Raw genomic sequence first — 13,723 nt, 5'->3', positions numbered from 1 at the left:
CGACGCTCGGGGAAGCTCACACCTCCCACTCGCCAGCCAATTTAACGAGCAAAAGGAACAAACGTTCCCATCTGGGAATGAGCTTTTTCTGGCCCCCAAGTACTTTGTCCTTCGCCGCCGCTGCCAGGTGCCTGGAAAACATCAAAGCATCGAAACTGGGCTGGGAAAGGGGATGGCGAGCTCACTTTTGAGTTTCGGAGCAGAGAGTGTTGTTCCATCTCAAGAAAACTTCTCCAAATTATTATTTTGCTGCAGCGTTTTTTTTGTCCCAGCAGGAGAGAGAGGGATTTTTGACTGTCCTGCCTCAGTTTACCTGTCTCAGTGCAACTCCTCCAGTTAGAAAGAAAAATCTTTCCCTGGGGAAGCGTTGGTGTAATTGAGGATGAGGAAAAGTACAAAGCAGAGGTTCACGTCTGGCTTTGAGTCCTCCCGGTGCCGGGGGAGGCCAAAAGCATCGCACGAGCACGCAAACTTCCCACCTCGGCCCCCTCGTCCTGTCACACGCAAGCTGGACTGGCCACCAGCAGCAGGAGGGAGGATTAATGTAATTAATCTCGCGCAAAGTGTAATTAATAACACTGATCCCAGTGTTATAAGGGGACGAGGGGCCAAACTGGGGGAGCTGCTCTGGTGGCGGAGCAGGAGACCCCCCTCCTTGCCCCTCTCCATCTCCATCCTACCCAGACGAAGCCACCGGTCCTGTGGCTCCCTCCTTTGCTATCGTGGGGGTCAGCACCGTCCCCTGCGGGGACCCCTCCGGCTCCTGAGCCAGGATTTGGGCTGTGATGGGGACTGGACCCGGGAGAGGACACATCTCCAGAGCCCCAAAGTGGGGCTGTGAGGGGGGGGGACACACGCAGGTCACAGCTGAGCATCACCAGGACGTGACCGTCATCCCTTGCTGGCGGAGACGCAAATTCCTCTCAGTCTTTGCCGTGAGCTGTAATTTCAGGGCAGATTAATTAATTCCCCACCTCTCGTTTGCCCCCGAGAGCAGCTCCTGCAGCCGGGTCCCATGGGTGCAGCGGGGGGGCGGACAGGCCCTCCCCCAGGCTAAGGAAATGCAGAAAGATGGGGGGACCACCCAGCCACCTCCTGCCTGCACCCCAACACCAGGCGCATCCGCACAAGCGCCCGGTGGGACAATAGCTGAGGTGACCGGGTGGCATGGGGCTCTGTGGGGACAGTGGCCTTTATCCCCCTGCTCTGAAGGGCCACAGCATCACCAGGGGGTCACATCGAGATGCGGAGGAGGGGGGGTCTGGTGGGGAGACCTCCAACAGGCATCACCCAGGTGCCTCCCTCCCACACCCACCTTGGGTACCCCTCACCTCCCCCTTTGAGCCCCCACCCCTCCGCCTTGCAGATGCCTTACACCCCCCTTCAGCAGCCTGCTGCCCCCCCTCCTTGCACACCCCCAGCACCCCATTTTAGACACCTACCACCCTCCTTACCCCCTCCAACCTTGCAGATGCCCTTCACTCCCCTTTCCATGGCCCTCACAGCGCCCCCCCTCCCCCCCCCCGTGCAGATGCTTAGCCTCCCCCATTTGCCCCCACCCCCTGCTCCCCCTGTGTTTCCTCCCTGCCATGGGAAATGCCGCAGTGAGCAGCCATGGAGCATCCTCCAGCCACACCGGCGGCACGGCACGGCCCGCCCGGGGGTACCGGGCATCCCCCTCCCTGCCCTGGTGCCGCTGCCTCCCACCTGACAGCTGAGGACCCCATCGGCCCATTGCTGCGGGCGGGCATGGCGGGGCTGGGGGGAGATAATTGCTTGATAACGATACTCTTAAGACATCCAAACAAAACACCAACAAAAATCACTACCATCACAAAAATGAATAGGTTTCGCAATAGGCTTTGCAGCCGTCAGCTCAGGGCAAACTCAAAGCCATGCAAGATTTTGTTCAACCATCCGACTTCTATTGCCTCTCGTAGATTTCTGCCATCCAAGTAGAAGGCAAATTAATTTTTCTTATTTTCTCTTTTGACTGATTCCCTGTCCAATCAACACACCAAGGAGTAGATCGCATGTAATGCCATTCTCCGTGTTCTGCCATCTTCCAAACTGAAGGGAACTGCATTCGAGAAAGTGCTCGAAAGCCCAGCAGTTATCACCTCTGTTTTGGACCCGCGCTTCAAGGAGATGCAGTTTCTCAGCCCCAGCCTGAGAAGCGAGCTGCACCAGCCAGTGAGAAACACGCTGTTGTGGGTTTGCAACCACCAGTCCCCATCTGCCACCCAGTCTGGGGTGCCAAACTCGGATTCCAAAGCCACAGGCGCAGATGCCGGCAGCCAGCTGCCTGCTCACAAGGACCCATGCACCAGCGCCCCATCTCAGAGCATCTATGACATCCTTTTGGGGTAGGACCCGATGGAGAGCATACCCGAGATCCACCAGCAACTGGAAAACTACATCCTGGAGCCCCTCTGCAAGCGCAGCACCAGCTGCTGCGCTGGTGGAAGAAGAATGAGCATCGCTTCCCGGCCATGGGGCGGCTGAGCCGGCAGTACCGCGCCATCCCCACCACTGCCTTCCTGCCAGACCAGGCCTTCGCTGCCAGGGAAAGCACCCTGGAGCATCGGTGCACTGTCCTGGCGCCGGAGAATCTGGTCCAAATTCTCTTCTTGCATCCGCATTCTGATTTTTTAGAATGCACAATTTTTGGGATGGCGACTGAGAAATTAGGTCTTGTGGTTCCCATTGAAACACCCATTAATTCATACAACCAAAACCCAGCCAAATGAAAAGGCGATGTTAAACCTCAGCCCCGAGGGAAAAGAAATGTGCCCGACCAGGTGCTAAAAGGCGCTCTGGCAAACCACCCCCCTCTCCAAACTGCAGTTTGCTCTAGGAAACTGACAAGTTTTCTTCCTCTGCAGCCTTAGCGAGGCTGTAGATTTTTCCACCCTGCAGGAGGCTGTAGGGCAACGACAGAGATGGATTTGGGGCCTCTCCCTGAGGGAAACCCCATTCCCAGCCACACAGGAGGCTGTGGGGACACCCCGGGAACGGATTTGGAGACTCTCCCCGAGGGAACCGCTGCTTCCAGCCTCACAGGAGGCTGTGGGGCCGCCCGGGGGACACATTTGGGGGCTCTCCCTGAGGAGAGCCTGTGGGGAGGAGGGAGGCGGGGGCCGCCCCAGGGCCGGGGCCACTCCTGGAAGGGGAGGGGGGGATCTCCAGCCGCCCACGCGGGGCTGCCCGAAGCCTGAGGAGATGAAAAGAAGAGGAGAAAAGCCAAGAGTTCCCTCACCGCCATCGCCTCTCACAGCCCCGGCCCTCCCCGCCGCGCCTCATGGCGGCTGTGTGCGGTGTCACCTGAGCGGGGGGCGGCGGCTGTGGCAGGAAAAGGCGGGAGGGGAAGGGAAGGGAAGGGCGGCGCCATTTTGAATGGGAGGAGAGGGGAAAGGGGGGGGCGAGAGATGGGGGGGGGGGAGATGGGAGCGAGGGTGTGAGGGGAGTAGGTGTTGTGTGAGGGGGGAGTGAGGGGGGAATGGGTTTTCGGGAGAGGGCCTCTTGTCCTTTTGTGGGCTGGTTTTGTCTAAGTTATTCATGCGAGTATATTTTTGCCACACGGGATGGGAACTTTCGCTTCCCGGGATAGCTGATGCCCCTGGATAACCACTGCCCGCGAAGCACTGCGAAACCCCGTGTTCAAAAATGAGAATAAAGGCCGGGTTTTGCCTCTCAGAAGGATCTGAGAGCCCCATCTCCAAGCTATTTTCAGTACCTTTCCGGTTGTTTTCTTCCCCCTCCATCCCCGTGATGTCCGTCGGAGGGGCTGGCGAAGCTCTGCAGGCGGATGTCCGGCTCGTTTTGGGGAGGGCTGGGATGGTTTCGGCCTCGCATTGCCCGACGCGGAGAGAAGCTGTGGTGCGGGGCTCGTTGTCCTCGGCGCGGCCCCGCCCCCTCGCTCGCGTTTGCCGCGGCGACGCAGGGGGGCGTGGCCCGGGTTTTCGCCTCGGCACATGCGCGGGTGGGCGGACGTGAGGGGGAGCACTTCCGGTGTACGGCGTCGGGCGGGAGCTGCGATGGTCGGTACCGGGGGAGATGGGGGTCCGGAGCCGAGGAGGGCGGGAGCGGGCGGGCGGGGCCGGGTGGCGGCGGCAGCGGCAGCGGCAGCGGCAGCGGCAGCGGCAGGAGCGGTGGCGCGGAGGTGTGCAGGGCCAGTTCGGGGGGTTTGTGGGGTGGCGGGACCGGGCTGGGGGGCTCGGGGGGCGGTCTGGGCCTGTTTGGGGGGGGGCAGAGCCGAGTGGGGGGTCCCCGGGGGAAACAGGGCCGATTCAGCACCCCCCCCCCCCGTCCCCCGCTGCCGCCCCCTCACCCCCCGCTCGCTCCCCGCAGGTGGCGGCAGCCCCGGCCGCAGCGCAGGGTGCCCGGGGCCGGCCTGGCCGGGCGCTTGGCTCCGCTCTGGGCTCCGCTCTCAGCCCCCCCCCCGCCCCCGGCAGGTCAGCCCGGCCGTGCCCCCTTCGCCCGCCTCCAGCCCACTGCCGAGCCCCCCCAGGTACCCCCGAGATGGGTCGGGTGGTGGGCACGGGCATTGCTGGGAGCCCGTGGGCAGCCCTGGGACCCCCTTAAAGCCCACGGAGACCCCCGGGGCCCCCTTGTCTCCCCCGGAGCCGACGGGGAGCCGTAGCTGTGGAGTCAGCTTAAGGAGTCTGCCCTAAGGACTGCTGCTTTTTGGAGCGTTGGGGGAGGGGGAGGGTTGTCGGTGTGGGGAGTGGAGGTGTGTGGGCGGAGTCCCGTGTCGTGAGGGAGGTTTGGGGGTGTTGAGCAGCTTTGGGGGAGTGGGGGAGGGGTCCCCTCCTTTGGAGCTCCCTGGTTGGATTCTTCTCAACTGTGGGAGGCAGCGGGAAGGGAAGGCAATAGAGTGAGTTGCTGTATATTAGTCCTTGGTTGATAGTCAGCGACTCTGCTCCCTTGCTGCTCAGCAGACTATTAGCTCCGTGGGGCTGTTTCTCCAGGCAGGCTACGACTACAGAAACGGACCGACTTCCTCAGAAGAGTTGTTAGCGGTGACGTCTCCTGTGAACGTACTGCCTGACGTTGGATAGACCTGGCACCACGCAGCAGCTCAGAGCCCCACAGCGTATGCTGCCATGCTCAGTTGGCTCCATCAAATCCTCCGACCTGAGAATGCCAAAGGTACGGAGTTGAAACGGGCCCTTCCTCACCCGCTGAGTCAGATGAACCTTTTTGCGCCCAAGTTGGCTGGGGACTGCTCCTGCCTCGCCGCCTTCAGGCGGAGCATGGCTGTGAGCAGGGGAGCTCAACACACAGTGCTTGCTGATTGCACCTGCTCCCTCGGGGGAGCACCCGCAGCGGTGGGATGGGAGGAGGGAGGACAGCACGAGGGCTAGAGACAAACATTTTATTTCTTTAACGTTTCACATAGGGGGTACCCCAGAGGGGTTCCCGGCCCCACACCCCACAGCCGCTCAGTATTCGGGGCACTGTTGGTCTTCTGGGCCTGGCGCTGTCACCACTTGAAGGGCTGGCAGAAGCAGACACGGCTAGTGGCATCTCCACCAGCCCTTCAGGTAGCCCCACAGCCAGGCGCAGACCTGCCGTGGGCATCTTCCTGCCCTGCACAGCCCTGGGTCTGCCTGGCCACACTCCCTGCCCGTGGTCTTGCAGGATTCCTCCGTCTTTGCCTTCAAGGCCTGGAAAGCGCGGGTGATCTCCTGCACCACCTTGTCCATGTCCATGGCTGGGGGCTTTCCGGGGGACAGTTGCTCGCCCGTGGGCCTCTGTGTCCTGTCCATCCCCTGCTGGGGAACCCACTCTTTCTCGGTCCCTGCTGGCAGCTCCTGTGGAGACTCCTGGCTGAGGACCAGCCCCAGTTTCCCCACTGCCCCACCAGCAGCCATGGGAGAGCGGGGTTGTCCTGAGTGTGTGAGCACCACTGGCTCTGTTGCTGCACTGGGCCAGGGCTCCAGGAAGTGGTAGAGGGAGCTGTGGGAAGAGGAGCTGCTCCTCAACAGGCTGCTGCAGTCCTCCGAGTTGGCCAGCGAGCACAGGCTGCCGGGGCTCTTGCGGTGGCCCTCGGGGGGCCCAGGAGCCCGGGGGGTGCCTGGACCAGAAGGAGCTGTCCCCACTGATAGGACCTATAGGCGGGAGAGGAGGGCAGGGGGACCTGTGGGCTTGGGGGGGACAGGGGGTAGAGAGAGGCATCTCTGCTCGGATGGTATATGGTTGGCAGGGAGCCCAGTGGGTCCTGTGGGGCCCGGTGCTCCCTCCTCGCTGCCTCCTCGGTTGCCCTGCAGAGGAGGAGAGAGAAGAGAGCCCGCTGCACCCCGTCTCCTCCACTGGAGCCCGCGGGCAGCACCCCCTCCTCAGCAGGCGGGCAGGGCTGCCCAGCACAGGCAGGGCAGGGCACAGGCTGAGGGTCTGGGGCAGGATCTGGGGGTCTCCCCCACACTCCCTGCTTCTCCTGCATCGACTTGAGCTCCCATCCTTCATCTGCTAGTCAAGAAGCTGCTGAGGGAGGGGACGGAGTGAGCGGCCGGCAGCCCCCGGCACAGCCCCGGCTCAGGGCTGCCGTGGGGTGTGGGCTGTTTGCATGGTGCTCGGTGCCAGGGACACTCACCGCTCTGCTCCTCTGGGCGGGCTCTTGTGTCCGTCGTCCCTTGCTTTGGCTTCTTCCAGTCCCTCTGCAGGACCCCGGGAGCTGGGTGAGACGGGAGCAGCTCCCAGCCCTGCGCCGCAGCCCCCCACCCCACCCCACGCTGTGGCACAGTGCGGTGCAGCAGTCGCCTACCTGGAGCCGCTTGGTCCGTAGCACAGAAGAGACCGCGCTGAGCCCCATCAAAAGCATCACGAGCGGAGCCAGGTGAGCTGTGGGGGGGACATTGGAGTCCCTCCTGGCACCAGCTGCGGTGCAGCCGCACAACCCTGGGGTGCCCCCCATGGGAAATGTTAAAGAAATAAAATGTTGGTCTCTATCCCTGGTGCTGTGGTTCCTCCTCCCATCCCGCGGCTGGGGCTGTGCCCCCCTCAGTGCCCGACCCAGTGGGACAGGCTGGCACTGCTGGCACCCATCAACCTGGGGGGGTGGGGGTGTTGTGGGAGCTGGGTGGGCTGGAGAAAGGGAGGAAGCACCTCTTGAAACCAGCTTGGCCCTCCCCAGCCACAAAACCCTCCCCAGAGGCACCAGAGGGGACCCCCAGATCCTTGAAGGGCTGCCCCAGACTCCCTCTGGCCTGCAAGATTCCCCCCCAGGACCCCATAAGGGCAGCCCAGGACCCCTAACGGACACCCCAGTGGCGTCCCAAATCTGGGTTCTTTACCTGCTGGGAAGCCAGTAACACACTGTATGGGAGCAGCCAGCCAAGCCGGTTTCAGAGCACAAGAGGTGAGAGGCAGGGAGCTGCCATCCCACTCAGCTCCATCTCCGCCGTGCCTTGGCTGTGCAGAGAGAACTTGGGGGCAGCTGCAAAACAGCTCAGCCCGGGCTTATCTCAAGATGGCACAGAACAACCAAAACCAAATGGCCCTTAACAAACAAAATGCCCCGAGTCCCATCCCACCACTCTTCCCGTGACGTTGAGCGCCGGACATCACAAATTGGCAACAGAGACTTCGCTATCGCCCCACCAGAGGGAAATATCCCAGACAGCGTAATCCACTCGGGCATAATCCTGCACCCTCACCGAGTCAGGAAATATAAACCACAGGGTCTGGGGAGACAAATGGGGAATCCTCCAAGGATACAGCTGGCCCCTCGGAGATCCGTCCCCCCCATCCAGGACGCTGTACAGGGTAACTTCCCCGGGATGGAGCGACCTCACCTGAGAGAGAGAGGGTAAGTGACTAAGAAACATCCGTACGGAATAGGGCATGCGATTGAGTTTGTGACTGGTGCACTCTTCTAAGGTATTAATATCTAGCGCCCTTGTGGTTTGTGTTGCTATTTTTCAGGGGCATTTGTAGCTCGCAATAGTGGATCCCGCTAATTTCTTTTAAATTGCAATGGTGTAATCGCCATCGCACACACAGAACTTGCAATAGTGACGTATTGGACCCGTGAGCGAAGTCCAAAGAAATTGTTAATTTGAACCTCTCAGTGAAGCCCTTTTTCCCGTTTCGTCACACTCCCCGAGCCACTGGGTAAAGCGACACCTGGCAAAAAAACCACCACCACCACCCCAAAAAAAACCCCACACCACATCCCCCACTCCCCACCCACCCCTTCTCCCCCCATCACAGCCATGGGGCAAACTCCCACCCCCACCCCCCCAATCTCAGCTCGGCCGTGACCCCCCCGAGACACTGGAACGAAAGCAACGGAGAGCGAGCTCAGGCTCGTGTGAGCTGGAGAGATTTCTCTTTGTTTTTTGATGTTGTCGTTGGGTGGGTTTTGGTTGGTTTTTTTCACAGAACACTTTGCAGTGTGGTGTCGCAGCCCCCACGGCCGGCGCTGGTACCACCACCTCACCCCCGGCTCTCGTCCCTCTTGCCCGATGGCTTTCACCACTTTCCTTGCTTGGTTTGGTTGTTTTTTTTTTTCTTTTTACCTTTCTTTTTTTATATTTGGGGGTTTTGTTTCCTTTTCCTTTTTTTTTCTCTTCCCTCCCCTTTTTTCATTTTTTTTTTTCTTTTTCTCCCTTTTTTCTTCCCCCCCTTTTATCTCCTTTTTCTCTTTGTTCTTCTTTCCCCTCTTTTTTTTTCTCCCCCCATTTTTTTCTTTTGTTTTTTTCTTTTTCTCTTTTCAAACATCTCTCAAGCTTTCTCCAAAGGAACGGCCCCTGGCTCTCAGCCAGCGGAAGGAGACTATGGCAGAGCTGTGGCACCCGTGGGATTGCTTTCCTTCTCCCGCTTCGCACTCAGTAAGAGTGTGTTTTCCAACTTGTTGTTTTTTTTTTATTAAGAAAATAAACAAAAATAATGCTCCAGCTATCAGTTTTACAAAGCATAGAAAATCTCTAAAAGGGAAACAGAAGCGCAATGTGCTGAGGTATGAAAACCTGAGGTAGTTTTTGTGTGTGGATGTGTGTGTGTCATTTGGGGTTGGGGGTTGTGTGTGTTTTATTTTTGAAATTAAAAAAAAATAATAATTTTGCTAGTGTTTTGTTTTTTTTTTTTTCTCCCAGCCCTGGGCTGACAACCTCTTGGAAATCTGTTTTCCCCCCCTGCCCCTCTTTTCCCACCTTCTCTCCTTGCAACCGGGATCTTTCCCCAAAGCGTTTACGGCCGAGCACGGCCTTTCTTTAACCTCTAGAAAAGCCGGCTTGTGCTAAAAAACAAACATCCCCCTCCCGCCCCCACCCCCTCTGAAATGAAATAAATAAATAAATAAATAAAATCCTTACAAAACTTAAAAATAGCCGTTAGTTTTGTTATCGTTACATTAATTCTAAAAACTGATGAGCCGCTGCGCTGTGTGCCGCAGCCCAACCTCCCCCCCTCAACGCTGGGCGAGCTCCTCTGGCCATGCCTGGGATGAAAAACCGGTGGCTTTTAGGAAATAAAAAATAAAAAATTAAAAAAAAAAAAGAATAATAAAACCTCTCTTTCTCTCTGCCTCTGTTAGTCCATCTAAAGGGAGAGCGTCGGGAGGCGAGGGAGGAGGAAGGGGGAGGCTGTGGGATGGAGAGAGCCCTCCCCGTTCCCCTCGGCTGTGCATCCTCGCAGCGCTGCGGGGAATGGGGGGGGGGGGGGGTGTTTGGGGGGGTCTTTGGTTTGCACAGGGTGGCCGTGGTGGGGGCTCAGCCCCATCCTTACAGTGCTGGGGAGCACGGGGCTACCAGGCGCAGAGAGTCCCTCCCCCAGTGAGGTGCTTTGGTGTGCTGAGGTGTTAGATGGGGTGGCACAGCCCCTGCCCGCCCCGGGAGGGGGGACACCACCTCTCCGGTGGCACTGGATGAGTGGGAGGGAGGGAGGGAGCAGAGCTCTGGGAGCCATGGAGAAAGGTGTGGGGGTGTCCCTCATCGTGGCAGCCCCCAGCAGCCCTACCCCGCCACCCGGCCACCCCAAGGGACACCCAAGCCCCATCTTGGTCCTCTCCCCGTTGGGTGATGCCCTTCCACCCACCCCAGAGGTGCTCTCCTCTCCTGCGGGGGGGATGCCCAGCGCTCGCCTGGCTAGAGAAGCACCGCGGGGGTGCTTAGGGGGCATCTGAGCTTCCCAGTTACAAGGGCGTAATTAGTGCACCATTAATAACCATTAATAACGACTTTGGCTTTGCTAACCAACTGCGGCGAGGCCCCCACCCCGCTTTAGCACAGGCTTCCTGATGCCAACGCCTCCCCGAGCCACTGGGTAAAGCGACACCTGGCAAAAAAACACCACCACCCCAAAAAAACCCCCACACCACATCCCCCACTCCTCACCCACCCCTTCTCCCCCCATCACAGCCATGGAGCAAACTCCCACCACCACCACCCCCAATCTCAGCTCGGCCGTGACCCCCCCGAGACACTGGAAAGAGAGCAGCGGAGAGCGAGCTCAGGCTCGTGTGAGCTGGAGAGATTTCTCTTTGGGTTTTGATGTTGCCGTTGGGTGGGATTTGGTTGGTTGTTTTTCACAGAACACTTTGCAGTAGAGGACAAAAACGTGGTGTCGCAGCCCCCGGGGCCGGCGCTGGCACCGCCACCTCCCCCCACCTCCCCCCACCTCCCCCCTCCCCCGGCTCCTGTCCCTCCTCCTGCCCGGGGGATGTTCCCACTTTCCTTCCTTGGTTTGTTTGTTTGTTTTTTTCCTTTCTACCTTTCTTTTTTAATATGTGGGGTTTTTTTTTTCTTTTGCCCTTTTTCTTCTTTCTCCCTTTTGTTTTTCGCTTCCCCCTCATTTTTTCTTTTTCCCCTTTTTTTTCCGATTTTTTTTTGCCTTTCCCCCCATTTTTCTGTTTCCCCTTTCCCCCCCATTTTTATTTTTCTCTTTTTTCACTTCTTCCCCCTTTTTTCTCTTTTTCCCCTTTGTTCTTTTTCCCTTTTTTTTCTTTTCCCCCCTTTTTTCTCTGTTTCTCCCTTTCCCCCCGTTTTAATTTTTCTCTTTTTTTACTTTTTCCCCCTTTTTTTATCTTTTTCCTCTTTTTTCTTTTCCCACTTCCCCTCCCCCCTCCCCCCCCCCCCCCCCCTTTTTTTTTTTTTCCTCTTTTTAAACAAGCTCTCTCCCGAAGGAGCGGCCCCTGGCTCTCCGCTGGCAGAAGGAGCCTACGGAAGAGCTCTGGCACTGACACGGGCGGGAACACCCACTCACACATCGCAGCACAGCAGTTAGTTTGGCAACACCCCCACACCCTGTCACAAGTGAGACCCGCACAGACAAAAGGCTCCTGAGTGAGGGCACTGGGGCAGCCCCACCTTAGAAGCAGCAGAGGAGCAGAGCCGTCCGGAGCCATCAAGAGCACAGGAAGGGCTATTCAGGGCCTCATTGTCTGCGCCGAGTGACCGTCTGCTGAGAACCGCTCTGGCGGCTCAGAGCTCAGCCCCAGCAGCAGTCTGGAGCCAACGGGGAAAAGTACACCGGGAGGAAGACTGGCAGCCTTCCTCCACAACGCCCCGGAGAGAATGACCAGAGTGCTGCCTATCCCCATCGCTTTTCCAACTCGGTTCTTTTTTTATTAGAAAATTAATTAAAAAAAGATCTCCAACTCTCAGGTTTCCAAGGCACACAGAATCTCTAAAAGGGAGACACAAGCGTGAGGTGCTGAGGTACCCAAACCTGCCCACGTTAGTCCAACTAAAGGGAGAGCGTCGGGAGGCGAGGGAGGAGGAAGGGGGAGGCTGTGGGATGGAGAGAGCGCTCCCCGTACCCCTCGGCTGTGCATCCTCGCAGCGCCGCGGGGAATGGGGGGCTGTGTGTTTGGGGGGGTCTTTGGTTTGCTCCCCTGACCTGCTGGGGGTGGGGGAGGAGGATTTGGGAGGGGGGGATGTCCGGCGGCGGGGTTACATTCATCGGGCGGTGCTGGGCGGCACGGCGGGAGCCTCCCTTGCTGTGCTGCGGGGCCGGGGCTCCCGGAGCGTGTTTCTGCTCCTGCTGCTTCACCTGCTGGAGCATTTCCCTCATCTTGCGCTGTGCAGTCTTGGGGAGGAGAAGGGAAAAGCAAGAGGTGGGGGTCAGGGCACCGCTTCTCCCCCCACCACCCACCCCCGAGCCCCCACCGAGCATCTCGACACTCCCAACAAGCTGTAATTAATTTCAGGTTTGTTATGGGTTAGTCCCACAAATTGATGCAAGGAGACGGAGCCAATTAAGACTGAAGTATTTATTAGCAAGTGGCAGCAAGCAAAACAGCGCTGGGCGGCCCGGGAGTCTCACTCCGCCGACGGCTCGCACCCGTTTCCCGAAAGTCCCTGGTTTTATACTCTTCTTTTTCCGGTAGAGGGGTACTCTGTGCTGTGGGATCCGTCTAAAATGTCTTTTGTTCCCTCCTAGTGCAACAGTGAAAGAGCTAAAGAAGAAGCATCTCAGAGTTTTGAGAAATTATCTCATGTCCTGGAAGAGAAGAAATCCGCAGCTCTTAGGGCAATTGAAGCTTCTAAGAATTTAAGGCTGGAAAAATTGCAAACACAAGCAGAAGAATCTCAAGGGCTCCTGGGAAATAATGGCCTTGTAGGACTTGCTCAAGAACTGCTTAAAGAAACCGATCCATCTTGTTTTGTTCAAACAGCAAAACAACTTCACGTCAGGTATCTTATTAATTATCTTCCGTTCGAGGTACAGGTACAGTTCCAGGGATGTCTGGTCAGTCATATTCTTTGGACACCTGCTAGGAAAGTACTGAATGCAAGTACTTTGTGTTGCAGAGCCTCAGAGGCGGTCCCGGTACCATTCAGTAGAAATTCCTATATTACAGTGTGCGTTAAAAAACAGCCCAGAGGAGGGGCTCTGTCCTGCGCCAACGCCTAGCCTTCTTCAGTAGGACTGCAGTGGAAGGGTAACCCATTCAGCTCACTGATACAGTCCTTTGCTCAGAGATTGCATCGGGTATTTGCAAGTTAATCTAACAGGTCTCTTCTGGCTTTAAACTCTTTGATCTGAATAGTTGTGCTCCATTAGCGCTTCACACCTATTTTGTTCTTTGAATGTAATGCCCCAAATTGTTAAAATGCTCTGCCAACCAAAAGATTCCCTGTTAGTTATCTTTACACTGATGTACAAAAGGCCTTTACATTTTGCATTTTAATTCTGTCTAGAGAGACAAGTTTCTGGGACACATGAGTAAGTACCTGAAAAGAGAACTTTTTTTAAAGCAAAACCTAGCGGCTTTGCTTTAAGGAATGCACCCATGTGAATTCCTTTTTCCCTCTTCTGCCATCCCTCTGCTTCTGTGCTTTCAGAATCCAAAAAGCTACTGAATCTCTCAAGAGCTTCAAGCCAGCAGCTGAAACTACTTTCGAGGACTTTGTGATGGACATAGCCAAGCAAGAAGAGATCCTTGGTGACTTGTCCTTCCATTCCAATGGTAAATTATGAGAGCATCACGTCTTTCTTGAGTTACAGCTTTAAGGGCTTCTCTGGAAAGAGGCAAAACTTGTGCAGGGCTGCAGTTGCAGAACTCAATCTTGTGACTTGCATTGTCCCTTCTGCCTCTGTGATTCACAAGGCATTACCTGGCAGCAATGCTAGCTTCAGCTTTGATAAAGAAGCTAAGATGCCATGGCATTCAGAACCAGTTTACATTGGCTTCCAAAATATTGTAGTTAAGTAATACTAGGTCTTCCTAGCAGCTTTTTGTCGTGATTGCATGACAGAAAAGAATAGGTTTTTATAT

This window comes from Vanellus vanellus (assembly GCF_965231255.1).
Source record: "Vanellus vanellus genome assembly, contig: HAP1_SCAFFOLD_105, whole genome shotgun sequence".
Classification (NCBI taxonomy): domain Eukaryota; kingdom Metazoa; phylum Chordata; class Aves; order Charadriiformes; family Charadriidae; genus Vanellus; species Vanellus vanellus.
The sequence above is the reverse complement of the archived record's forward strand: the minus strand, read 5'-3'. Positions refer to the sequence as shown.